At 44.6% G+C, this 27,885-nt stretch overlaps 1 protein-coding gene across 2 annotated transcripts in view; it reads right to left on the bottom strand.

Annotated features, from left to right (window-relative positions):
* The window catches only part of LOC146659336 (nectin-2), a 95,636-nt gene that overhangs the window by 9,794 nt on the left and 57,957 nt on the right, over positions 1-27,885 (bottom strand). The window contains exon 1 of one of the 2 annotated variants that reach the window (XR_014913793.1): positions 8,595-13,641. The exons of the other annotated variant lie outside the window; for it this stretch is intronic. The gene's annotated coding sequence lies outside the window, so the exon portion shown is untranslated. Of the gene's footprint in view, positions 1-8,594; positions 13,642-27,885 lie in introns of those variants that run through there. 2 annotated transcript variants of the gene reach the window in all.

The raw sequence follows: 27,885 nt of genomic DNA, 5'->3' as shown, positions 1-27,885 counted from the left end.
CTCTCCTTAAAAACTTTGGAAAGCTGAAATGTGGAGCGAGTCGTCAGCAAAAGAGGATTCAGTGAGAGATGAGTCAAGGAGAGATGGCGGAGTCCAAAAAGTGGAGTATGGGAGAATGACAGTGAGAAGGTGAGGAGAGGGGAATAAAAAGGAAAAGAGAAAGAGGGAGCAGGAAGAGCCAAGTGAGATGAGGGCTGTGATTAAGAGGCTGGCTTCAGATAAGTACAGAGGGATTTCCCGACTGCTGCCTGCAACTGGCTGATCACACACAGAGGGGATAAAGGGGAGAGCAGGAAGACAAAGATCTCACATCCCTCTCTTTTCCACTCAATCCCTTGTTCTCTTCCTGTGTGTTTACGCCTCTCCCTGAAGGGATTAAGGTTAACATGCTGGCCTATCCTCCACTTCCCCACACAGGCTGGGCTTTTGTTGCATTTATCTGTGCCTCCTCTCCTTCCATCCATCCTTCACTCCCATCATCCCCCCTTTCCTGTCATCCTGCTCCATTGGCGGCGCAATTTGGGATTCGCTCGTCTGGCCCTGTATTACGACAGCACAAATCTGCAGCGTCTCCCTCTGCATCTCTTATCTCCTGTGCCTAACGAGTAGAGATAAGCCTGTTTTTATTACCCTCCCTGACCTGTTCAGAGAATCGGTGCAACACAGGCACACCAAACACACACCTACACAAGTTTTACTTCACTGAGTGCCTGCTAACCAACCTTGAAATCCTTCATATCCACTGAAGAAAAGATTTAGATAAAAATACAGTTGGTTTTGGCTTAACAGATTTGTCACTAGAAAAACAATCCTAGTGTAGCTAATGATCAGATTCATTCCTAATGGGTTGGCTTGCCTTTAAAAAGAAAACAAGAAACAAAAAAGAGACAGTTGACCAAAATATCCAAAGCCCGAGGCTGCTTGTTGGCTCAGCTTGACGTAGCCTTGGCCATGTGGCAGTAATGCTGCGGGATTGTCCCGCTTGTGAATTTTCACTGTGCATCATCTTCCCCCCGCTTTTACCCTCTCCAATATTTCAAGTCAAACAGCAGCATGCTTTTTTAGCAAAGTGAAAAATGTCTATTTAATTATATAAATTCTCAGCGTTTGATCACCGCGCCACCATTAATGCCTTTGAAGGAGAAAACATTTGATTTAGAATTCTCTTTTCTGCAAGTTCGCCTTTGTTGTTTTTAAGATGTCAGTGGAAACTTACGTTTCAGAAAAAGCTTGCCCTTAATGCAAAGTTTCAGCGTAATGAGACAAACGGGTATCGGCTGAAATTCGACCCTTTTGAACTCAGATGAGACACAGGGCTATAGTCCCAGCAGGCACAGAAAAACACAAGGCTACCACGGTCAGAGCAGAGAGCCTGGAGATGAGATTAGGATGGAATGAATGGATGGCCTCTGAAAGAGATTAAGATAAAGAACAGTGCATGTAATCTCATTGCTCACTAAGAGAAAAGTGAAATCCTACCCTTTAGATTCTGGGGCAGGGGTGCCCAATCCCGGTCCTCGAGAGCTACTATCCTGCAGCTTTTAGATGCATCCCTACTCCAACACAGCTGAATCAAATGGTTTGATCTCTTCAGCATGCCATCATGTTTGGCAAATGCCTGATAACAAGCCATTCATTTGATTCAGGTGTGTGGGAACAAGGATGCATCTAAAAGCTGCAGGACGGTAGCTCTCGAGGACCGGGATTGGGCACCCCTGTTCTGGGGTAACTTGGTAAAACACACGTCCTATCCATCTATCGGGCGTTCATTCAGCCTGATCTGTGTATACACTTGGTAATACAGTAACCTAACGATCAGGTGCACAGATAACTGCAGAATTGAGGGAGATGAAGACAAGAAGAGGAGGAGGAGGGGCAGGAGCAGAATGAGGCAAAGAGGTGAAACAACAAAGGTGGAGAATAAAGTACAGCTAGTGGCTATGCTAAAAGGGCACATGCATGAGCTGCAGGCCTGAACACACACACACAAACGCGCACACCCACTTAGACCTGCACACACGCACTTAAATTATTCACAATCAATGCAAGTGCTACAGTGTTGAGTGTTGCAGCTACCTCTGACATGAATTTTCCAGCAGTTGAAGACCTACTACACCCACCACCACAATCACCATCACTGTCATTTGCTATTCACTGCACTCATGATGCCATTACAACTCATTTCAACACAAAACAAATCACATCAAATTGATTGTGCTTGTTCGGACAACACAACCAGCCGAATGGCTCAGGGAGGACAGACCTTACTGATTTGACTGAAGGAAACGCTGACTGAATTTTATGTGTGTGTGTGTGTGTGTGTGCGTGCACGTCTGCAATGCTGTTGCCAGGGGTTTTTGGATTGGGCAAATCAGTAATGCTGGTCATTTCTAATCTCCCGTGATTCCCAGAGCTCAACCTTGCGCATTTAGACTGTCCGAGGATTAAATTCACGTCACTGACGTACATTAAGTGTACACATTGTGTTTGTGTGTATGTGTAAGCGTCTTCTAAGTGTGCCTGTGCATTTTGACATTTTAAAAAGCTGTGTCGTGGTTAATGTGATAACTCTGCATGGTGTGTGTGTTTTGTGTGTGTGTGAGAGAGATGCTCTCCCTCTCTGGGGACACAGTGTGTTCCCTGCCACAGTGCATCAAAGCACACTCGGTTGCCTTGGGAGAAGGCATCTCCATCTCTTCTTTCTGTCGCTCCCTCTCTCTCCACCCCGCTCGCTTTCTTCCCGCGCCTCAATCATTCCCTCTGCCTCTCCTTCCTTGCTTCTCTTCCTGACAAGGTCGCCGCTCTACTCTTGCCATCTCCCCGTCAATATTTACAGTCCACTTTGCGCTGGCACCGAGGTGGTCGACTCCAGCCAGCAGAGAAAGCAGGGCTGCATTAGCCAAATGTTGCTGTCCACTCAGAACATGAATGATATGTTGTACTACAAACACACCGTTTCTCCCGCACACACACACGCGCTCTCTCTCTCTCGCTCATACACATATACACACAGAAAAGGTGGGAGGTAAAAGGTAGAGCTGGAAACAGCAAGCAGATACTTAACAGAAGAGTAACAAGTGCTCTAAAAGCACAGGTCAGTTTGCCATTACGTCGATTGGAGCACATAACTTTGTAGATTTTAGCACTCAAAAATCCAACACATTAAAGCAATTATGATACATTACACTGCTGTCTCAAAAACAAAGTGGCCCTATTAAAATTCTACATGTTGGATATTTAACATACCATTAGTTTTAGCGCTTGCACTTTCATTAGAAGTTTTGTAGCGCAATTATAATGATATCATGATATCTGCTGTAACTCAGATTACATCTCAGCATTTACATTCTGCATCACTTCAGAAGAGGAAAAAAAGATACATTTATACAACAAAAAGGAACACAAGTGACCACAATCACTAAACTGGCCTTCTGATATTCACTTTAAAGGAACGGTTTAATCAGTTTTTGCTTTCTGGCTGATGTTAAGATGAGTAGATCAATACCACTGTCATGTCTGCGTGTTACTTGTAGAGCTGGGTAGCGATTAGCATAAAGACCGGAGGAAGCATGAAATCATCTCCGTCTGAAGGTTAAAAAAAGAATCTGATTACACCTCTGAAGACTTACTAATTACTATGAACAGCGCTAGGTGACACAAAAGAAAAATGGTACAAAAGTACTTTTAGAAACAGTCAGGGGCTTTTCTGTTTTTTTGATAGTAAACCATAGTGATACCTGACACTTTAATGAGCGATCAGGAGCATCGGATGCAGAGGGGAAAGCAGCTACTCATATACATCCACATACATATCTGCCTATGAGACCACAACAATGGTGAGTTTATGTGAACTGAGGCCAATCTTTATCCTTGTCCAGTGGCAACACTGTGACAACACTTTTGAGCAATAAAGGGGTGGTGTACACACACCTGTATGCCCACTTTAAAAAGATAACTAAGAAAACAAATACCATTAAAACAAGACATCCAATTTTAATTTAAAAACCGGGGACAACAGATGCAAATTAGTCTGGAAGGCTGCGCCTAATTTATATTTATTCTTCGTTAACAAATAAACACAGTCGCCTACACATACTGACCGACACTTCTGTTCAATACCCGATGATGAGACTTTGAGAAATGCTTCAGCGTTGCATGAAAAATCAAAACAAACTAACATTTGTAGCGACTGGCACAGCTTGAGCATGTTATATGTCCTACCGGTTTTGCTAGTAGGAGGACTGTTCAGGTTATTTCTCCCCTTTCTACGCTAAGCACATCACATCCTGTCCCTGCAGCTCCAGGCTTGGCACAGATTCTTGAAATCTGTTTGATCCTGATGTTTAATTTGCAGCAAGGAAGCAAATAAACATATTTGACCAAAAAAAAAAAAAAAAAAGTCCAAATATTCCTGAAAGTGAGACAATCTAAATAAACAGCTGCAGGTTTCCTGCATTTTTATTAAATGTGACACACAAAAATGTGCGTTTCCTGAATGTGAACGCAACCAGGATATTAACTACCTCTTACATTACATAATATTATATATTACAAAGAGAAGCGGACATAAGCATCAGCTGTGATAGAAACAGACGCCTGGAAGGGAACCCATCAAGCCTGAGAATATACTGTAACTTACAGTAAATGTTGCAATCTGAGAATATCCAGCCACCTAGTTTGCCTCACGATGCCTTTAGGCTTCCCATCCATCTTCCTGGCCTGCTTTTTCTGCTCTCCACCCTCCAAACCCCACTCTCACTTCCTCCGCCAGTGTCACCGTGGCCTTGAGGCCAGGCAGTCAGAAGCAGCTGGTATGTTTACCTGCCCTCGTAACCACTGCTAACCTCTGGCTAGAAGGGACTCTCACCTCATTACCCACCCCACTCAGCCACACATAAAACCTCAAACTATCCTCTTAGATTTCTCCCCTGCAGCCAGGATGCTTCACTGTAATAGCCTCTGTGTACTGCAATCCATTCAGCAGCCCGCTGTGCAAAAGTGGAACATATAACAAGGGGGAATGTAACGTCGAGGACTTGGCTACTGCTCCTTTCCCTCCATCTCTCTCTAAAGTATTGGGAGAGTCAGTTCGTTCAATTCTCTCAACTCTCGCTGACTCACAAGCGAGTGCGCTTCATGTCGCCCTCCTACCAAGTTCCTCACACAGACTCCCAGAAAGGAAACAATGCTCAGAGAAGAAGAGACAGAGATGGAGAAGGAGGGAGGAGAGTGTAGAACATATAGGAAAAAACACAGAGCTCTGAGAGAATAGAAGATTCAATCTGGAGGGTGGAGAAGCAGTTGCTGAGAACGTGTAGGAGGAAAAAGAAAATATGCGTGGAACAAGAAAAGTTCCAAACGTTCTCCTCTTTTCAGCTTGATAACATAGAAAAGTAATGATCCCTTTGCAGAATTTGTTGTATTTTTTTTTTTCTTTTGGGCTGGAATAATGATTTCCTTTCGAGTGTTGTTTACAGTGTTTGTACCTGGTGTATTGTTGACCGCAAAATAGGCAGGCTAAAAGAGCCTCGTGCACAGTCCTGAGAGTGCCATAGCAGTAATAGGCTCCATCTCTCCCTCAAACGGCCTCTCATCAGCTCCTGATTAATGACACACAGAGCCATAATGGTTCTGCGTGCTCTCCACATTCATTCACTTTCCTCTTCATCCAGCGCCCCTGGAGAGAAACCACAACAATGCGAGGTGTCGAGACACACAAAAACAGCGCTCTCGACGAACCCGAATTCAAATGCTCATTAAGAAAGACGTTTCCCCACTTTGCCATTCAGTTATGCATTGCCACTGGGAGCCAGTGGACACAGAAACAATAGAACACAGAAGAGATGGAAGGTGGAGAAGAAAACATTCACAGTTCAATTTGGCAATAAAGAATGGTTTCATTAGTGTTTAAATGTGGTTGATTGGCTGTTTGGCATAGAGTGCTACTGATTCATGCATGGTAAAAAGGACGCAACAAATATTCTGGCACAAAGCCTACGTGCGCACACATGCTCACTCGGTGCATCCATGCACTTCCAAGAAAGTCTAAGCTTCTGTGTAAATCTGTGAAAATAAACTGTGACTGGAAACCAGAAATGTGTACCTCCTTTGATTTCTGCCACTGCAGGGAGAATCCTCAAAGGTCATCATCGCTGTGTCTAGTGTTTAGAGCTCAGTCAATAGTAAGTCGCACAGCAGCACAGCTGTAATTCACTGTCCTGCATCTTTTAACATGCAAATACAAATAAACGTAGGCAAGCATGCTGGGAGGCACACGTGTCAAAGCTCTGTATGAGGGGGGGAAAAAAAAGACAAACAAGTGCCAACAGCCAACATCTAAATTGATGCACTCTCTAATGCATGAGCAGAGATCAAAACATTTACATTACAGACACGCTTTAACCCTCACATGTCATGGATGAAAGATACAAACGGCTCTACATACATCAAACAACATTACACCAAGTAGCCACTATTAAAAAACATAAAAAACAAAAACAAAAAAACCCTCGCAGCATCGGTAATGAATAAATCATTCTCATCTGCCACGCACTGAACACACAGAAGACTATGATGCTGAGCTCATCGTTCCAAATCCAGAATGGTTGCAGGCACAGGTTAGTTACTGGAAATGCTCTTTTGTCTGAATATTCATACGCGTGTAAAACTCCCCCATCGCAGAATGTCGCCTGTTAAGATGCTCCTGCTCCCCCCCCCCCCCCCTCCCCTGTGGGGGTGTCTGTTGATCCGCGTGTTTGTGTGTTTCACATCAGCAGAATTTATGTTCGCTGTTTGAGCACGCGTGGGGGTAATCAATAGTGTTTCAGTGAAGGACACTTAGGAGCAGATTGGAGCCCAAATTCAAGCTAGCATGAAAGACAACATGACAGAAACACTTGCTGCTCGACCTGAAGAGGCTCAGTGTGACATCAGCTCTGGCTGTCAAGACACACACACACAGATTTTACACACACATTTAGACATGCTTGTAAACTCTTAAGAGTGTCTTCAAATACAGTTAAAACATTTACACAGGGCCACATCAAAGAAGCCAAACTAATGAGTTATTGACCGCTGAGCCTGCGCACACACATACTACTGCATGCACTCTGCAAATGCACCTACTCCATGCAGAACAGACGTGACCAGCGTCCTTTTCAATACTAGGAAGGGTGTGCTATAATGGGAGCACGTGCGAGCCTGCCGGTGTGTGCGTGGTTGCGTGTGCAGGGCTGACTGTGTGTACACAAGTCATTATTAGAGGTTTAGTGTGTGCTCACCAGTCAGTCAGGCTCCAGTCAGAGGAGTCAGCTTAAGGGCTCATAGCAGCTCCCTGAGGAGACACTAAATACCATCAGCCGTTTAAATCCATCCATGACCATTTTAAATATGCAGCACACACTCGCTCCATTTTTAATAAGGGCTCGGAGCAAGAAAGGAGGAGGAAAAAAAAAAAAAAAAAAAGAAAGGCGAGAGCAAAGACAAAGACGGACAGAGACGGAGAGAAAGAGGGGGGCAGACTCGGGGAGCAGCAAGAGGGAGGAAGATGAGGGAAGAGGAGGAGAGTGGAGTCTGTTGCATTGATTTCTTGGCAGTTTGGCACCGGCCCTTATTCGCCTGGAAAAGCCACAGATGTGTCAGAGCCAGTTAGGCACGCAACAAGAGAGGGGGGACGCGTACACACCCAACACAGTCACATGCGTGTACGCACACAGCACATGTGCAAACGACGAACACACAAACACTCACAAATGAAATGCTCGTAAATAGAGAGAAGAGACAGTGTGTTCTCCGAGTGTCTGTGAGTGTGCGTGGATTACAAAAGCACCTGTGTGAAATGAGGGAGTGAGAGCCAGGGATGATGCAAGGGGTTTTGATGCTTTTCTGAGGAAAACCAGGCATTTCTCTCTGAAGGCAGAGTCAAAAATAGATATCTTTACACACACCTAGATGGGCAGTAAATTTCTCCTTAATCCCTGGCTTAACTTAGCTCAAAAATGTGTCTGCCCTGCTTAGCTTTCAAAGCACACCTGACTGTGTGCGGGTGTATGCACACCGCAGCGGAACAGCAGGGGAAAGTCGGATGTACATTTTGATCTGAAGGCGGATGAGACATTAGGATCAAAGTCTGGGACTGGGGAGAATCAACTGATCTTAGCTGTGAATCCACGAGCAATCTCCAGACAGACTACCTGATTAGCTAGGAATTTGAGGCCCATATCTAGCAAGAAAAGTGGAGGGAATACCAATAACAAACTCCCAAGTCTGGTCTGTGTGTACAGTCGCAAGGAAAAGTTTGGGAGCTTTTCGAATTACCAGAGTTTCTGCATTCACTAGTGGGAAAATGTGGTCATCTATATAACTATTTTAGACAAACACAGCTTGACTAAACCATGAGATGTATGTAACAGGTATTACAATTAAACAACATGAGATATGCATTAAATTATTGTCTCGACGACTTTGGACCAGTATCAGAAAGTTCTAGGTAAGACTATGGAGCCTTGAAAGGATCAGCAGAGAAGGAACCACACAATGATAGAATAGATGTGATTTGAGTAGAAACTGTATTGAAAGTTGTAAAGTTTACAAACCCTGCCTGTCTAAAGCCGGCTTCCTACAGTGCACAAACGCACATTAAAGGGCCCAAAAATAAAATCAAAACAACATCCTCTTTAAGGAAATTCTCCAAAGAGTTTCAATTAAAGAGCTTCCGCTCCCGTTGCTCAGTCCACTTCTCTTTAGAAAGAGAAATTAGAGTTCCTTGTGTGTGTGTGTGTGTGTGTGTGTGTGTTTCTGTCCATTGGTTCGAACACTACCCGGGTAGATTTTTAAAGTGTTAGTCTTATCTGTATCAAGGAAGGTAGTAATAGTCCTGAGGTTCGCTGAAGATGGATCCCACGGCTGGCCACACCGCACTCGGGTCCGTCGACAGTCACTCTCTCGGGATTGGCTCGCCACTGAACCCACAGGGTTCAGATCTCAAATGATCCAGTCCTGGTCAAAAACCAATCGGAGCTCGTGGTGAGATAGCTCGTCCAGCTGACGCAGCTTCCCACGGCCGTATTTCACAGATCTCAGATCCAGGATCTTTCAGCTAATTTGGCGGTTGCCTCGTGAGTAGCGGTTGCCTCGTGAGTAATGGCTTCCACAACAGGAAATGTTGACTAACAGAAAGTCATCTCAAGGCATACTCGCCTCCTAGCGGCGGGGAGGGAAAATTACACCTCCAACCTTATGCAGCAGCACAACCCACAAATCTGATGTGGGTTACACTCTCCCCTCCTGAACTCTTGCACGTTCCTGTGCATGACAAGGTTCACACAAATGTTTCTTGGGGGGAAAGGCAAGGGAAGAAGCAGGTGCTTCACCTTCATTTACCATGTCATTCCACACATCGGTCAACCCTTGGAAGAAAGACTTCACCACGGTGACAATTGGTTTCCCCAATTCAGTGTAGTCGAGCCTCATTGGTGGTTGACGATCCCGCTCAGACCTCCTGACATGGATATCAGCATTAGCTCGTTCCTCTACTTCACCACTCTCCTCTTGTCCTTCAGTTCCAGGATCATTCATCACATCCTCCAACCTGTCCGGGAGGACTGGGATCTCTTTAGGTTGGTCCTCACTCAAATCCTTGACCTCGTTAAACAACTCATCTTCTCCTGAACTGCTATCCAGCAGCATCCTTTGTCCCTCAGATTCAGTGGATGCACTATCATCCATCTTTGCTTCTCCCACAGATTCATGGAGTTCAGGTGCTGGTACGTCCGCAGCAGGAGGTGAGGTCTGACCATCATCTGGAGTCTGCTCATCGCCACATTGATCTGTTTCATGGTAAATTGATGTGGCATCAGGCATAACATTGGCACCTTCTGGAACATCCGTTGACTCAGCGGAGATTGATGTCAGGTTATTCTTGGCGTGACTGGAACCTAGGTCTCTTGGGACATTTTGCCTTGCAGCACCCCCAGTCGTCTCAGAGACTGGCTGTGTTTCGAACCAGGCAATGGGAACAATGTCCTCCTCGTCTGAAGACTGGTCAAGCTCCGTTGTGCTGTTGGGAGTATTCTGACGTGTCCTAGGCTTTCTAGCTCGTTTGGGCTGAGCACGCTCCTCCGTTGGTGCGGCAAGAAATCCGCATGGGAGTAAGAGGTCACGATGCAGCGTGCGCTTGGGACCCTCGCCGTTCTCTGGTCTAACTGTATAGACTGGGAGGTCTCCAGCTTTCTTTACTACCACATGGACTGTGGACTCCCACTTATCAGCGAGCTTGTGCTTTCCTCGGATACGCACGTTTCTGACGAGTACTCTGTCGCCGACGCCTAAAGCAGAAGGACTCACTCGCTTATCAAACCGAATCTTATTCCTCTCAGCTACCTTGGCAGCAGTTCTTGTGGCAACTTTGTAGCTCTGCTCAAGGCGAGATTTAAGGTCTTGTACGTATTGGGAATGTGACTTGTGTCGCTGTTCTTTCACTGGTAACCCAAATGCGAGGTCGACAGGCAACCTTGGCTGGCGTCCAAACATTAGTTCATATGGTGTGAACCCAGTCACCTCACTTCTGGTACAGTTGTACGCGTGGACCAACGGCTTTACAAAGTCCTTCCAGTGAGATTTTTCTTGACTTCCCAGAGTGCCAAGCATGTCTAATAGAGTGCGGTTGAAGCGTTCCACTGGGTTGCCCCTCGGGTGGTATGGTGTTGTTCGCGTTTTGCGGATGCCCGCAATCTGACAGAGTTCCTTGATCAACCGCGACTCAAAATCAGGACCTTGGTCACTGTGCAGCTTCTCTGGGAATCCATAATGGATGATGAAATTGTCCCACAACCACTTTGCAACTGTTCGAGCCTTTTGATTTTGTGTCGGTCCAGCTACAGCATACTTGGTGAAGTGATCAGTGATCACGAGGATGTCCTTTGTGTTGCTTCTGTCTGGTTCAACAGACAAAAAGTCCATACATACTAATTCGAGTGGTCGCGTCGTTGTTATATTCACCAGAGGTGCAGCTCTCTCGGGTAGAGCTTTCCTGCACACACACCTGGTACACGTCCTTATTTTCTTCTCAATGTCCAAAGCCATTCTTGGCCAGTAGAATCTAGCTCTGACTAGATCCACTGTGCGTTCCTTTCCCGTGTGACCCATGTCGTCGTGCAGACTGGTCAATACCACGTCCCGAAGTTCCTCAGGCAAGACTAACTGATGTTGGGGGTGTCCCTCTTCTAGGCGTGTTCTATAGAGGATGCCATTTCGGAGCTCAAACTTGTTCAATTCTCTCAACAAGAGAGGCAGATCTGGAAGCTCGGTTCTTAGACTAGATGGTGGTTTCACTCCGTGCTCAATCTGGGAAATGACATGCTTAATGCACTGATCAGCTCGTTGCTTGTCTCTGAGGTCCTCTTCTGAAAGGTTTGGGATGATGGGTAGTCCTCCAAGCCCGTCCTCATGACCAAAACTGTCAGGCACCGCATCTGCAGAAATGGCCAGGCTTTCAACCAGGGAGATACTACCATCACAGTCCATTGCATTGTCGGCGCAATAGACAAGTTGTCTCTCACAAATGGCTTGAACGACCTCTGGATTAACCATTTCAATGTCTCCTGGGTCAGATAGGTGATGTTGAGTGAAACGACGTATCCTGTCCCACTCTTTCTGAGATGGTAGGTCATCACGCAGATTGCCGTGAGGGCGTCTCGACAATGCGTCAGCATCTCCATTTTGTTTCCCAGGGCGGTACTGGAGCTTAAAAGAGAAGGTGGAGAGTGCAGCCAGCCACCTATAGCTGGTTGCATCGAGCTTGGCAGAAGTAAGTATATAAGTGAGAGGATTGCTGTCAGTGACCACCGTAAACTGATTGCCATACAGATAGTCACTGAACTTCTCTGTCACAGACCACTTTAATGCCAGGAACTCAAGCTTGTGAGCCGGGTAGCGGGATTCACTACGTGATAACCCTCTGCTAGCGTAGGCAACAACATGCAGCTGCCCCTCCTGCTCCTGATACAAGGCCGCTCCGAGGCCGGTGGAGCTTGCATCCGTGTGTAGGATGTAGGGCAACGTGGGATCTGCAAAGGCTAGAACTGGGGATGTTGTCAGTTTGTCTATAATCATTTCAAAGGCCTGCTGGCAAGCGGGTGTCCAACGGTCCAGAAATGGTTCTTTTGGGTGGTAGTACTGCCCACTCTTGTCTTTTGACTTGGGATGCTTCTGAACAGGTGGGTACCCCGATGTCAGGTCATTCAGAGGCTTTACTATGCTTGAATAGCCTTTGATGAACTTCCTATAGTACCCGCAGAATCCCAAGAAGGCTCTCAGCTCTTTTAGGCGGTGAGGAACTGGCCAGGTCCTTAATGCTGCTATCTTCTCTGGGTCTGTTTCCACTCCCCGCTCCGACACCACATGTCCCAGATAACGAACCGAAGACTGGAAGAACTTGCATTTTTCTGGAGACAGCTTCAGCCCGTACTCCTTCAACCGGTTGAGAACCTTGATGAGTCTGGCTTCGTGTTCTTCTAAAGTCTTTGAAAAGACTATCAGGTCATCCAGAAAAACTACAACCTCCTTCAGGTTCATGTCGCCCATGCACTTTTCCATCAGCCTCTGGAAGGTACTTGGGGCGTTCGTCACTCCTTGAGGCATGCGATTAAACTCCCAAAAACCAAGCGGGCAGACAAAGGCAGTCTTGGGCTTATCAGCTTCATCAACCTCAATCTGGTAATAACCAGACTTGAGGTCGAGAACACTGAACCACCTGGAACCAGAGAGTGCTGTGAAAGTGTTGTCCATCCTTGGGAGTGCGTACGCATCCTTCACTGTCTGCAGGTTCAACTTCCTGTAATCAATACAGAGGCGAACTTGACCATTTTTCTTCCTGACCACAACAATGGGAGATGAAAATGGAGACTCGCTCTCACGAATCACTCCAGCATCAAGAAGTTCTTGAAGATGTTTTCTGACGGCTTCCACATCGTTTGGGTGGATTGGCCGGGCCCTGTGCTTGAATGGTGTTTGGTCAGACAACTTGATGTGATGCTTTACTTTATCTGTCCTCCCAAAGTCAATATCATTCATGGCAAAGACTTCAGGCATGCCATTTAGCTTTTCCACAATTCTGTCTCTCCACTCTGGAGAAATGTGAGATTCCCCAAAGTCAAAGACCAGCTTAGGTTGATCAGGGGACTTGGATCCAGGTAGCTTGGTTGGCTCCTGACCCTCCGTCGCACTCTGTTTGTGCGGTAGAATAGCCTGGATTGCATTGAGCTCAGCAATCACGCTCTTGGCCGGAATAGTGATGTCGTGCTCAGACGCATTAGAAATCACAACTGGTAGCCTGCATGGGGATCTGGTCGGTATGTTAAGGAGGCAGGTCTTTACTAGAAGTCCTCCAGGCAGAGATGATGTAGGGTACTCCACAATGGCACACTTCTCCGACTGGAGTCCCTTGACTGCTACAGTTCCCTCTAAAACAACAGTTTCTCCAGCCGGAACAACCTTCTTGTCTTTCCCATGCATCCTCACCACTCCAATGTTACTGTCATGACATTGTTCATGTCGCAGTTGTAATACTTTCAGCACAGTCTTGTAGCCATCTGCTGAAGTGTGGTGGATCACTGGACCTTTCTCTTTGTGCATGTTATATGCCACATCAAGGGTGTTAGTATCAATCAGTACATGAAAGCCAGATGTTCCACTGTCTGGGACCACTAAGGCCAAGGTTGGGACATCACACTCCTTCCCCAGGAATTATTCTGGGAAGGTGATGGTGATTTTAATGTAGCCCAAATAAGGCACGGGTAACCCATTGGCACCTTCAACTTCCAATAGATCATACAGTGGCTCTATCTGTGTTTTGAACAGATGTTGATCAAAGAAGGACTTGGTAACCGTAGTCACTTGTGAACCTGTGTCCATCAGACAGTTAAACTGTTTATCTTGGATCATCACTTGGCATGTACTCTTTGTACCTATCAGTTTTGGGGAAACCTTCGAAAGGTGTTTCCTGACATTACACTGGTTCAAAGCAGCACTTAATTTAGGTGTAGCGTCTTTATTAACAGGGTGCTGGTGAGCTGCTACAGCCTCAGTTTGCCCTACAACTGAGGCTACATCTAAAAATTTTCATTGGGAGTTAGATGGTCGGTTGCATCCCAAAGACGCTGCTTTTCTCTTAGCTGACTTCTTTTTTCATCAACGAGAGTGGGGTTTGGTTCGTTAGTGCAAGTTGAGGAAATGTGGCCATCCTGACCACACTTGAAACAATACCAAGCCTTTGGCCTTGCATTCTGTTTTGGGTTGGAGGGCTTCCAGCTTGGTGCTCTAGGGTTAAGTTTAGGTGGTAGTGGTTGGCTGGATGTGTGCTCAGCGCTCCCCTTGGGTTTCGAGGTCTTTTGGGGTTTCTTTGACATCAATGCGGTAAGCTGGCTCTGAAGAGATGCGACCTGCTGTTTGAGTTCCGCCAACGTGTTGGACTCGGGTGGGATCACTACTTGCTGGCTGCACGCACATGTGCTTTGCGAGCTAGTAATGGCCCGCTGTCGATTTGAGCCGAGGTGCTTCTTCATGCGTGTGACTTTGGCTGCATGTCTATCCTCTTCAGTACGGATCTGTAACAGGAGCTCTGCAAACGCTGGAGGGTGACTTTTCTTTTCTTCTAGGTTGAGGTCAGAGAGCAAGATGTTGTCCCAACAACCGCGGCAGAATTGTTTGAGAATATATTTGTCTGCTTCTTCAGCAGCAATTCCTCCCCTCTTAACAGCAAGGTTTAGAACAGCCTGGAGGCGGCAGAGGTAAGACGAAGCCTTTTCACCAGGATCCTGAAGAGTGTTCATAAACTGGGCGAAAAGTTCTTCGCCATCTTCAACAGTTCCAAAGGCTGCATCCAGCAGTTGAAGGTAAGTTTCAGGGGTAGCTTCAGGACTTAGCCTTTTAACAATATCTGCTGCAGGGGAGAGCAAGCTTTCAACCATTTTCCGAGACTTCCGAAGATTGGACAGAGTGGGATCTTTCCTGAGAAGCTCAGCATGTGATCGCCATGTGTCGTAGTCGGTCTCATTACTGGGTCTTGGGGTTTTTCCTGAAAATGGGTGGAGCTTGATGGGAAAATGTGGATATGTGTTACAGTCACTTTTCCTTACAATGTGTTCAACAATGACCCTTTGAACTTCAGGTGGATGCAGGTCACTCTCCCTGATGGGTAGATTTTGCCTCAGGATGGTAGGTGGCTTTGGTTTGGGGCAATCCTGACCGGAATCTGTTAAGGAGGGACTTCTGAACATCCGGTGCTCTGAGGTTTCAACTGTTTCAAGAGATGTGTCGAACGGTTTGGCTACAGATGCCTCATCAATGCTGTCTGTTCCAATTGCCTCACTGATCTCTGACATCATGTCTCTCAGCACTTCTTCGTAGTCTTTCCCACTTAATTTTGCCAATTTCTTTATCTCATTGAGGTAGGTTTTGGTAACATTGCAGCCAACCTTCGTAGTGTAAATGCTAGCCAAAGCTTGAACGAGATACCTGACACTTGGGTTCTCTTTGAGTTCATGTGTGTAAGGCAAAAGAGAAGATAAGGCTTCAATGGCGGCACCATCTTGATATTCAATAATCAGGTTTTTATAAAACTCTGATTCAGCATCAGTTACTGAAACAAGCCTAAAAGAACCAAATTTCTTCAGAAAGTCTATAATCTCCTCATCTTCTGGCGATTCAAGCAACCCACTCACAATCACTGCATTAGGGACTTTGATACCTGAGTTAGCTATGAACTCCATCTTTGGCAATGACAAACAACTTTTAAACAACTTTTTTTTCATACAATTCCCCAAACTTGAGATATGTTTCACTGCTGACACTTAACTAGGCTCCTGGCTGGCTCGCCACTTTTGTAACAGGTATTACAATTAAACAACATGAGATATGCATTAAATTATTGTCTCGACGACTTTGGACCAGTATCAGAAAGTTCTAGGTAAGACTATGGAGCCTTGAAAGGATCAGCAGAGAAGGAACCACACAATGATAGAATAGATGTGATTTGAGTAGAAACTGTATTGAAAGTTGTAAAGTTTACAAACCCTGCCTGTCTAAAGCCGGCTTCCTACAGTGCACAAACGCACATTAAAGGGCCCAAAAATAAAATCAAAACAACATCCTCTTTAAGGAAATTCTCCAAAGAGTTTCAATTAAAGAGCTTCCGCTCCCGTTGCTCAGTCCACTTCTCTTTAGAAAGAGAAATTAGAGTTCCTTGTGTGTGTGTGTGTGTTTCTGTCCATTGGTTCGAACACTACCCGGGTAGATTTTTAAAGTGTTAGTCTTATCTGTATCAAGGAAGGTAGTAATAGTCCTGAGGTTCGCTGAAGATGGATCCCACGGCTGGCCACACCGCACTCGGGTCCGTCGACAGTCACTCTCTCGGGATTGGCTCGCCACTGAACCCACAGGGTTCAGATCTCAAATGATCCAGTCCTGGTCAAAAACCAATCGGAGCTCGTGGTGAGATAGCTCGTCCAGCTGACGCAGCTTCCCACGGCCGTATTTCACAGATCTCAGATCCAGGATCTTTCAGCTAATTTGGCGGTTGCCTCGTGAGTAGCGGTTGCCTCGTGAGTAATGGCTTCCACAACAGGAAATGTTGACTAACAGAAAGTCATCTCAAGGCATACTCGCCTCCTAGCGGCAGGGAGGGAAAATTACACCTCCAACCTTATGCAGCAGCACAACCCACAAATCTGATGTGGGTTACATGTACTTTTCATGACTATATATATATATAACACAGTGAGAAATGATTTACTGTGCAAGCTGAAAAACTGAGCCTCTTTTGCAGAACGTCTGCAAAAAGCGACTTTGAGTTAGGAATTATAATTAAGGAGATTGAAAGTGTGGGTTACAGAGGTGCTATAAATAATGGCACACAAAGACAAAGTCTGCCCTTCTGAACAAAGATTCGTTGTTTGTTACCTTTGTTCCACTCATACCTTTTAGAGGGCCTCAGAAAAACAGCCTATATAGATGTTTGTCCTTTTGTAGATTAAGGACTGTTGCTATTGAACAAGAAAGGTAAGAAGAAGCCACCACTTACAGCAGAATCTACAGAAATCCTTACATTTTCCTCAAATCTGTGTTCATGTTTCCTTTATGAAACTTCCGTGTGGTCCTCAACATTTCAGGAAAGATGTACTGTCGACAAAACTTCAGCTTTTTTTGGGGAAAAAATGCACCCTGTGCCATGTGTGAAGCAGAAAAGGCACTACAGACTTGAATCTTAGTGATGCATGGTGGAGGGAGCATTGTGGTTCAGTGCTGCCTCAGGGCAGCCCTGAAACTGCAGAAAGTGTCCCAAAGCACACAAGTAAATCCACAAACAATAGCAAAAAAAGTTTGGGATGCTCAAGTCAACAAAACTGCCCTTAACACATCTGTGAAGCAGTGCATGACCTGCAGAGGGCAGGTCACTCAAGACAGCCTATAATATTGATGTACATTTCTTGTAGCTGCTTACAAGATGGAGGCTGTTGCCGTTTAAAAAAAGAAGAAGAAAAAAGGTCTGCAAAAGATGAGTCTCCAAGTTACAAAATTATTCAAGGGATTGTTGCTTTTTCCAGCAAGTTCTGTTCTTTAAGTGTGACTTGGCTCTCATTCAGACTGAATTTCATCACTAACGAGTGCAAAAATCCAGATTATTTCAAAAGGCTCAAAGATTTCTTCTGGCAACTTTAAAATCACATTAATCAATGTCAAGTTTAGAGAATTGATTATTATTGCAATCATCTTTTACAACTGAACTCAGACGACACTGAAACACAGACGTTAGCTCTATTAACCCTTTCTAGCCCAAAGCCTTTTAATTTTTCTCATCTCCATTTTCGTTGTACTAGAGTAATTAAAGAGGGATAAAACAATGCGTCCACTGCCCTGATATTACTAAAGCTGTTATTCCTGAACATTATACCTAAATGGCCAGTGTGGTTATCTAAGGTATATACTCTCCCTGGTCACTTCACAAGTAGACCTTGTGAGTATTAAGGTTTCATCAACCTTCGTCTTCAGAGCTGTTTTAATTCTTCGTGGCACAGATTCAACAAGGTGTTGCAAACATTCCTCAGGGATTTTGATCCAAACTGACATGGCAGCATCATACGGTTGCTGCGGATTTCTCAGCGGCACATCCATGATCAGATCATTCCACCACATTCCAGACGTGCTCTACTGGACTGAGATCTAGAAACTGTGGAGGTCATTTGAGTACTTGATACAACTTCACCGATATGCTTAAGAAACCAATTAAGATGATTTGAATTTTGTGATATAGTGAGTTTTCCTGCTGGAGGCAGCCATTAGAAGATGAGTACACTGGTCATATACAGGGATGGACATAATCAGAGACAATACTCAGGTAAGCTGTGGTCTTTAAATGATGCTCAGTTGGTGCATCGGGGCCCAGAGAGTGCCAAGAAAATATGCTCTGCACCATTACACCGCCAGCAGCAGCCTGAACTGCTGATACAAGTTAGACTGAATCTATGCTTTCATGTTTACGATCCTGGAAGTCCAGTTCTGATGAATCTATGCGAGCTGTAGCCACAGTTTCCTCTTCTTAGCCGACACTGTAGGCCGGGGTAGTCTTCCACTGCAGTAGCCCATCTGCTTCAAGCTTCAGCATGTTGTGCATTGAGAGACTTGCAACAAGTGGTTATTTGAGCTACTGTTTTTCTTCGCATCAGCTTGAAGCAGTCTGGCTGTTCTCCTCTGACCTTTGGCATCAATAAGGCGTTTTTGCCGAGAGAACGGCTACACACAGAATATTTTCTATTTTTTGGACTACTCCCTGTAAAGTCAAGAGATGGTTGTGTGGGAAAAGTTTCAAAAATGCTCAGACCCGGTCGTTTGGCACCAGCCATGCTAAATTCAGAATCGCCTTTGTTCCCCATTCTGACGCTCAATTTGAAGTTCAGCAGGTTGACTTGAATGCATCTTCATGCCTGAATGCTTTGAGTTGTTGACGTGTGATTGGCTGTAATGAACAATAGTTGAGTGTACCAGTGAAAAACAGGTATGTCATCGATGAACACAGGAAGTGTTCATCAGTGAATCCTAACTATGAACAGGTAACTAGTTTGTTAAAGTTTAAAATAGTAATTTGAATATTTGGTCCTAATGGACTAATAAGGAACCCTCTGAGCTTAGACTAAACTTTAATGTTTTTAACCCTTAAACACCTACTATGTCATATTTGATACAAGTTTTTGAGACCTCTACATAATCAGTGTTTTTCTTTCCGACAAATCAAAAAAAAAAAAATTTGTTAAATACATTTTTAAGCAATAAACAAAAAATAACATTAAAAACTCAGATGTGCCAAATATGATGCATATATGCAAATTCAGAATGCAAATTAATATTCAATGAATTTTAAAAAAAACTGTCAGAAGGCTCAATAACCACTCCATTTTAAAAAAAAAAAAAATCTAAATTTTCTGGCAATTATGTCACGTTTCAGGCTTTAAAGGGTCAGCCAGTTTCAAAACCAAACCAAACAAAAACTATTAATTCACTCTATTTTGTTAGTTTATGTGAGATAATATATATATATTTTTTTATGTATTTCTGCTATTAGAACCACTATTGTCCTGATTAATGCCTGGCACCGTAAAATGTAATTAAATACTGATGATGCAAATTAAGTTGACCAAACATCTATAGTTTCTGATGATAAATATATGACTTGACTGAGTAATCGCTGTTGTGTCATTTTAAAGCGATATCACGGATAACAGTGCAAGCGAAGCAGGGGTCATGGATATATTTTGACTGAGTGTTTAAGAGGTTGATGGAGTCACTTATGAACGCTGCTGTAGGTTTTTCTCTGCCTCCCGAACCAATAATGAAAAACAACACTTGCAAGCCGAACCTTTCTGCAAGGCACTTCACAACACTTCAGTGATGCCTACATGTCAACAGCTTTCACTCAGCGGGAATAATGTCAGTTCTAATGGAACAGTGGCTTGCCGAACCCCGTTTCCTGTTTTGGTTAAACGCACCTATAGGTCGGGCTCCTCTCGCTCCGGGTGACAGGTGTGTCACAGCGGCGTGGCGGGAACCCGGTGATCCCAAATGACAGAATGAATGACCGGTTAGTCAGCTCGCCGTCTGACTCACCGGGCGAGAGAATGAGAGCTCACTCACCGTCACGCTGACTGCATCTTATAAATGTGGCTCTGTTCTCAAAAGATGAAAAGGGTGGATGTGTCACTCTCAGTTTACACAGAGATACACACGGAGATGCTCAGACTTACAGAGACACCCCGGCACCCGAGATGTAGATTAGACATGGTATGTTTATTACCCTGTGAGCCACAGAAGAAACCAGCGCCGAGACCTCCCTTCATTCGTCTGTCAGTAAAGGCACAATAGGACAGTCACACTTTCTTTGATGCAGCACTCTGGAATGTTAATCACCACAGAAACCCATTATCTTCACATCCTCTCGGTCCCTCCCTCCATTTGTCTTCTTCTTCTTTTTAAAACCTGACAAACTCCATGCTCGTTACTAGAAAGTACCATTGTTTCATTGAGCGCACATGTAGAGGGAGACAGAGACATGAGGCAGAGGAGATAAGAGGAGAGGCAGCAGAGAGGGAAGGCCTGCCTGCCTGACTGCTGACATAAATTGGGGATCGTAAAAAGTGTCGTCCCGGAATTAATCTGCGAAGAATGAATAAAGTGAAGTACCTCAGGGAGAGGTGTGCGTGTACGTGTGTATGTGCATAGGAGCAGGGAGTTATTCTTGAATCCATAATGGAGACAACAATGGAGAGAAGGAAACACGAAAAACACGACTCCTAAAATCATTCATAAAGCTTGATGATCTAGATTCACGAGGATGTTATTCGTCCATTCGCACATATGCAAACGCACAACAGAGATCTATTCTCAACACGTGGGATTGTTGTGCCTCAGCTGTGACATACTCCTCGCCCGTCTTTCTGCTGCAATGCCTACAGGAAGTGCCACATACATCATGAATTTTATGCATAAGGCTGAATGTCAACACTGATGCATAATTTTTGCAGTAAAATGCTAAATGTCACCAAACACCAGGCTCTGTTTCGACTGATGGCGGGGCTCGTTTTACCAGCGGACGTGCTCGCAGCCACCAGTCGCCACGCCAGCCGTCACACCAGGACTGAAAGGCTACAACTGTACTTTGCGCAGTTGTGGCAGCAGCGGAAGAGCAGGCGACAAGGGAGATTGGGGGACAAGGAGGGTAATGAAAGCAGATTCGAAGGAAAAGGAAGATAGACAAGAGGATTTTTTTTTCCTCCACATTTTTACTACTTCTTTTTTTTAAACAAGCAAATGAAGTGGAAAATGAGGAACAATATCAAACTCTTACACATGATTAAATTTCTTAAAGCATAATTTTACCCTTAAGCAACTTGAAGGCTTTAAAACTTCCTGCCTGACATTTCGTTTATCTTGTCCCTCCTCTGAATTCCAGGCACGTGAGGAATATCGAACTTGGCATGTCTGGAGACTTCTGAATCTCCACTCACATTTGAAATAAACTTCGAAGAGTCAGAACAATGTTTGGCTGCACAACATGAGTTTCGAATGACTGACCCACTGGTGGGCAACAAAGTTCAGCGCATTAAGTATTAAAGGCTCCAGGAGTTGCAGTGCTTTCTAACCAGCGAGATAGTTTTGGGTTTATCTGGCCACATTCTGCAATAACCCTCTTGGGTTTCTTTGGCCATCAACATCTACACCAGATATTAACATTAGAGTTTCTATATAATTACATGCAGTTCATTACATTTGTTTTAATGCTTTGTATTTATAAGCAGTTTCGCTTTGCCCATGCAGCCCACATGCACACCATCAATCTCAGTATGCAAATTATGAAACTGTTTGGTGTACTTGCTGACAAACTTGGCAAGTCCCAGGTCGAGGGAAGCATAATTATTTCCTCAATAAACTCTTGTCAGGAAAGATGTTATAGCTAGAGCTGAAATGTGTTTAAAGCAGGGCTAGACGACATGAGTTTGGCATCACTGGACAAAAAACGGAAAAGAAAAAAAAAATCCATAATAGCATTTGAGTATATTGTAATTAGTCTGAGAGATAACTTTACTCCTACATGTCTAAAAATCTAGGGCTTGATTGGAGACTTTGGCCAGTTAGTTCTTTTGAGATCTAAACAGGTGGATCTTGTTATGAAAAGGGGAGGGAAGGAAAAAATTTTGTCATACGCACCAAAGTGGGTTCCTTTGATAGGACAAAACAGAGAGGAGAGAGCTGAACGAGGTGTCTGTACAATTCAAATGAAATCTGTAAACTCTTTGCCTGCAGGACTAAATTACTGGGAGGAGGTGGACTTTGGACACAGCTTGCCTTTCACACCCAGCTGATTCTGATCATCATCTCCAGATGGGGTCTGATATTTTTTCTTCTTTTTTTGGAAAATAAATAAATAAATAAAATAAAATAAAAAAAAATCACATGGCGGTCTCCATGCATTTCCTTCTTGCGCTGACAGATGCTGAGATATCCAGTTTGTTCATTTTAGGTGTGAATTGTACATGAAAATTGCATTCAGATACTCAGCTATCTTTGAAGATTCATCGCCCTGGTGCTCTGGGAAATACACAGCTATAAACAGTTTTTATAGGTACTGCATATTTAACAGGTTACACTTAAAAACATGCTCGAATAAAAAGCTATCTGCATGGCTGGATATCAGAAAGGGTAAGCAAAAAATGAAAAGACACTTGAAAATGATCAGTTGACCCCTCAACAATTTCTAATACATCATTCATCATTCTTACCTACTTTATACTCATTACAGCCAAAGGCAAAGGAAAATAAACACACACAGAGAGAATTTGAGGACAGAAGGAAGGAGAGGACACTGTGAGAATAAGTAGCCAGTGAAGCAGTTATACAGCTTAAAGTCTTCCTTCAAGGCAGGAGACCACCAGCTGAGCTCCTCAAATGAAAAACTAGACTATTAATATGTATGCAGTGAGCTGGCATTGAGTATTTAAAAAAAACAAACAAACAAACAACCACATTCACCGGGACAGACGGGAAAAAGGAGGAATGTCACATATGCATAGTCATAGTTACAGAGAAATGTGATATTCTTTACTTTTAAAGCGCAAAGTCTTTGCTTTTGACCTTTAAGGTTGAAGGGCTGAGTAATAAGAAGAGGGGCAACTCGGCCGGGCCTGCCAGAGAGGCTGCTGAATGAAAGATAAAGACAAAGGGATGGGTGAGAGCCGCAGAGACGGGGAAAGTAAGAAAGCAGGAATGTGAAGGCACCGTCATCTCATGTCACTCTCCCCGCTCAGCTAGCCCCAGCTGCTGTTCCCCCTCCTTTTCTTGACCATTGTCACTCATGCTTCCAATCACCCCGAACCACTTGTGCTGCCATCCAATCCCTTCGCTTGCTCTCTCCTTCCTTTTCTTTCCCTCCTTTTCTTCATCCACACAAATGAGTCAGTGAAACAGGTCAAGTGTTACAAAATTTCCCCTGCAGCTCAACCTGCCTAATACAAGGCCTGGCTCATTGCACCAAAACAAGTAATACGCTGCCTACTCACTGAGAGGGGGGGCTCACACATACACAGAGGGATACCACCAACACACAGCGAATATAGGCTCATGCATATGCAACTATTATCCACATGTACGCCAACTCGCACCACTAAACATCAAATTCATCTTCTATAGCAATATTTACCATTTTCACACTACTGTTTGAGTCAAATTTCCGCTGCTTATGATCAACAAAGACTTTCGGAGTCTGCACGGAAAGGAAAGCAACACATGAGACACCAAAAGATGTTTCTTCGAAATAAGAAATCATTACGTATCATACGGAGCGCTCAGATGACTGCATTTGCAAAAGTATTTTCTTGGCCCAGCTTCGAAGTTTAGTTTTTGTTTTATTTTAAGTTCTTTCTTTTTGCACTGCTTGTTGCTAAACGAAGCAAAATGACAATAATGTCTTGGTGTTTTGCAAAACGCAAATTTCTTACACCTCACAGACCAGCAAGAAACAATCTACAGATAAAACAGAAAAGATAAAAAAAAAAGTGGTTGTGGTTATATGAATAAGACCGCAAATACTGCAGTAAATATGCCACAGAAAACCTTCTAGAAGCCATATTTGTGCTGCTGCAGCCTTACTACCTTTGCCACCCATCAACCCTAATGAATAGCAATTGGGAGAAGAAAACCCTGAAGCACTTGAGTAAAAGTAGTATTAACAGAGAGACAGCAAAGTACGGGGCCTTAAAATAGGACAAATCACTAGAAGAAGAAAAAAACTTAAGTTAACACACAGACACACACCTACACTTACCCTTTAACTGTGCCAGACACACACCATGACAAACCAGGTGCTTGACAGCGTACGCAACTGTGTTTGCTCTGCAGGCAGGAGTGTGTCATGATACTATAATGCAACAGCTCCATATATCAGGGGACCTATGGAGGATAAACGACCTGCGAGCAGTACCTGGAGAGTGTGTGTGTAATATACAGATAAATAACTGGGAAATGGAAACTATAGGATGATACACAGTCTCCAGAAAAGAGTGTAAACCCAAGTGCTAACACAAGACGATAAGCAGACCAGAAGCACGGAGATTGGACCACAGCAAGCACTTGTTTATAAGAGTTTGCCTGAATCCACTGGGAATGGTTGTCATTTGGGAGGGTAATGACTTAGGAAAACTGAAATGTACTGGAACATAAATTAATCAAAAATGTGAGCCTTGCATTCTTGCACCCTCTGAGTGCTCTGTGCCGTCTTTTTTTTGCCATTTATACCCTGTTGTTACCTCACAACAAAAGGAGTTCCAGCTCTTAGACACAGTGAACAGACCATAATTCTCAGCGGTTGTTTCCATTTGCCGCTTGGGTTAAATCAGAGGTGTGAGGCTGCGATGAACCTGTTATTACTGTCAAGGTGGCAAAGATCATATCCATGTTTATGTGAGCGATAATCGACTTGTGTTTATAAACATTTCACGTACAGCCCCCGAGATGCCAAACGCCAAATTTGAATAACATTTAATTTCCTTCGGAGATAAGACCCTTTGTCCATTCAGGACCATTTTATTCCATCACTGCCCTAAGCTGACAGTTAAACGGACAACGGAGGGCGCAGCGGCGCTGTGCTTCGCATGGCAATGCTGAGCTATTTTCCAAACTCCGATGCTTTCTCCCTCTCGCTTGCTCGCATTAGACATTAAAGTGTACTTTAGCAGTGAGTCAGAGCTGTTACCCATGATGCCTTGGCTGTGGGGTTGAGTGACAAGCCATGTAGTTGAAATCACTGAGGACTCTAGAGTAGAGGACAAGTTAACAAGGGGCCAAAGATATACAGGAGAACCCCTAGCAGGTGCTGTAGTGTGGTCAGAGATCGTCATACTGGCTCACACACACACCCACATCCCCACACTCACAAGTGAAAAGGCCTTTTCTTTTTATAATGCCAACTCTCAGCTCAACCGCAAGTGATGGGAGATGTGTTGGAAATGAGAAAAGGGGAAGTGGAGTTTTACACCCCAGTACGAGTTGGACGGCGTTGTGAGAGAGCTCGAGAGCGCGTACACACACACACACACACACACACACACACACACACACACACACACACACACACACACACACACACACCCCCCCCCGTCTGGTGTGGACTAAAAGCGAGGTACGTTTAGTCCACAGCAGACGATGAGGAGATAGGAGTGCAGGAGAAGAGGATGAGGCAGAAGAAGTGATTACAGGAAAAGGAGATGTCTCGATAAGATGACAGACACATGAATGAGGTGTCAATCTGTAGTTATAAAAGAGGAGCCGACACATGCACATGAGCACACACGAGCACACGCTTAGTTTTGTTAAGGTCTGACAGCGCTGTCTTTGGTATGTATTTCACAAAGAAAGCAGAAAAGACTTGAACCCTACAGGGGAACTAGCCAGCGCAGATAACATCACTCTGGACTGCTGATGAAGGCTCACAGTCTAGTCCACTCTATCACTTCACAATACTGTATGTATGAACAGACCTGTATATACACAGCATACAACCCACAAAGCCAACGGAAAAAAAAAAGCATAGTAGGGATTTTCACAACAACCATTTCTCCCAAAAAACACTCAATGGCGATTATTCTGACTATGAAACACTTCAAGGGGACACAGCATGAACATTCATCGCCTGTCAGCCCTGAAAAAAACATTTACAGTACACACCCACGCTGAAAAAAAACCCTACATATATTTGCATGCATGTTCTTCACCACCAGGCAGACCCACATCTGCACAGCAGTTACACATATAAGTGAACAAGAAAGCAAACACACGGCATTTACTGTGGACTTGGTTGTCCCAGAAGAATATCTCATGTCCCCAAGACCAAATATTTACAGACTTACTTCATTTTTTATCTCCATTCTCATCTTGCATTCTGTATGTTTGTATTAGAGTGTGCAAAGACGTGCATGTGCCAGTGCGTGCATGTACTTTGTAGGAGCTGCCTGTTGAGACGGTGAATTAAACAGAAAGTGCATTTGATCTGCAAAACACTCCAGGGCAAGCAAGCAAGCAAACACACACACACACACACACACACACACACACACACACACACACACACACACACACACACACACACACACACACACACACACACACAGCATCAAAATCATTTCCGTCACAGAATCTATTCTTAGGAGCAGCAACAAACCATTCTTTCCCTGATATAAATCGCTCTTATTCATCCCCGCATAGTCATGCACACACACACCGACACGTGCACACTCACTTCGCTCAAAGCTACACTCCCTGGTGGTCATACCGCATTCACATAATGTTCTTTGTTTTTATTTTCTAGAACAGGATTTGTTCCAGGTAAGTCACAGCATGAAGACCTTTTGGGGCTTATTTAACTCGTGAACATGCATGCACAACACACGCCGGAGCTTTTGTCTGTGGTGGTGGCTGTTTGTGCAGGTGTTTTGAGGTCAGCGGCGCTCTCTGAACGTCTAAGCTTCGTATTCCATGTCTCTCTCCCTCTCTTCATTGCGTCCTCAGATAGATGCATCCACACCCCAGCACACACAATCTGAACAGTGAGAAGTTAAATCAACACAGCTGCAACAACTTAGCCCTGATCAGCCTCCACCCTTCACTTGGCCATCTCCACTACATCTTTAATCAAGCTACTCCTCCCTCTCTGTTCTGCCTTTTGCCCTCTTGCTCTCTCGATCCTCTGACTCCATCCTCCTTTCTTCTCTTCTCCCGCTTTACTCAATCTTGCATTAGTCACTGTTAAATTTATATACCTGCTAGCTCTTTGGAGCTTCTGGCAGTGCACAGGGCTTCAGATCTCACTCCTCCACCTCCTATTTGCTCTCCTCACAACATCATGCTCGTTTTGCTCTCTATCCATACTGCCACATCTCACTCCCCCTCTCCTTGCCCTTCTCTGCCCTCCCAGCGTTTGCGCGTGCATGCTCCACCCTTAGGGAGAATCGTGTGCCCAGCAATGCAGCGCAACTGCCCAGTTACCTCCAGCTGCGTCAGCACGGGACAGAAAGCGTAAACGCCAGGGGCCTACGAGGGAAACAGGAGCATTCATCTCCCCCCGTCTGTCTGCCTGGATTTTTATAAGTGTGTGTCTGTACGTATGCATACAGTAGACACACATGTGAACACAACTGCATGACCAGGAGCCAGAAGATCGGATGTTATCATTTACCGCTTGTGGAAGAGGAACGATATGATTTCCAATTTCCTGTTATTTACAAACGTGGCTCCCTGTGCGCTCTGCTTTCACCTTGCGTGACATGATAATATTCTTTTAGAGGAAATACT

The sequence above is a fragment of the Rhamphochromis longiceps genome, linkage group LG11, assembly GCF_057381845.1.
Source record: "Rhamphochromis longiceps isolate RC_006_pf linkage group LG11, R_longiceps_female_GT1.1, whole genome shotgun sequence".
In the NCBI taxonomy this organism is placed as follows: Eukaryota; Metazoa; Chordata; class Actinopteri; order Cichliformes; family Cichlidae; genus Rhamphochromis; species Rhamphochromis longiceps.
Note: the sequence above shows the minus strand (reverse complement) of the source record. Positions and strands in the feature narration are given on the sequence as shown.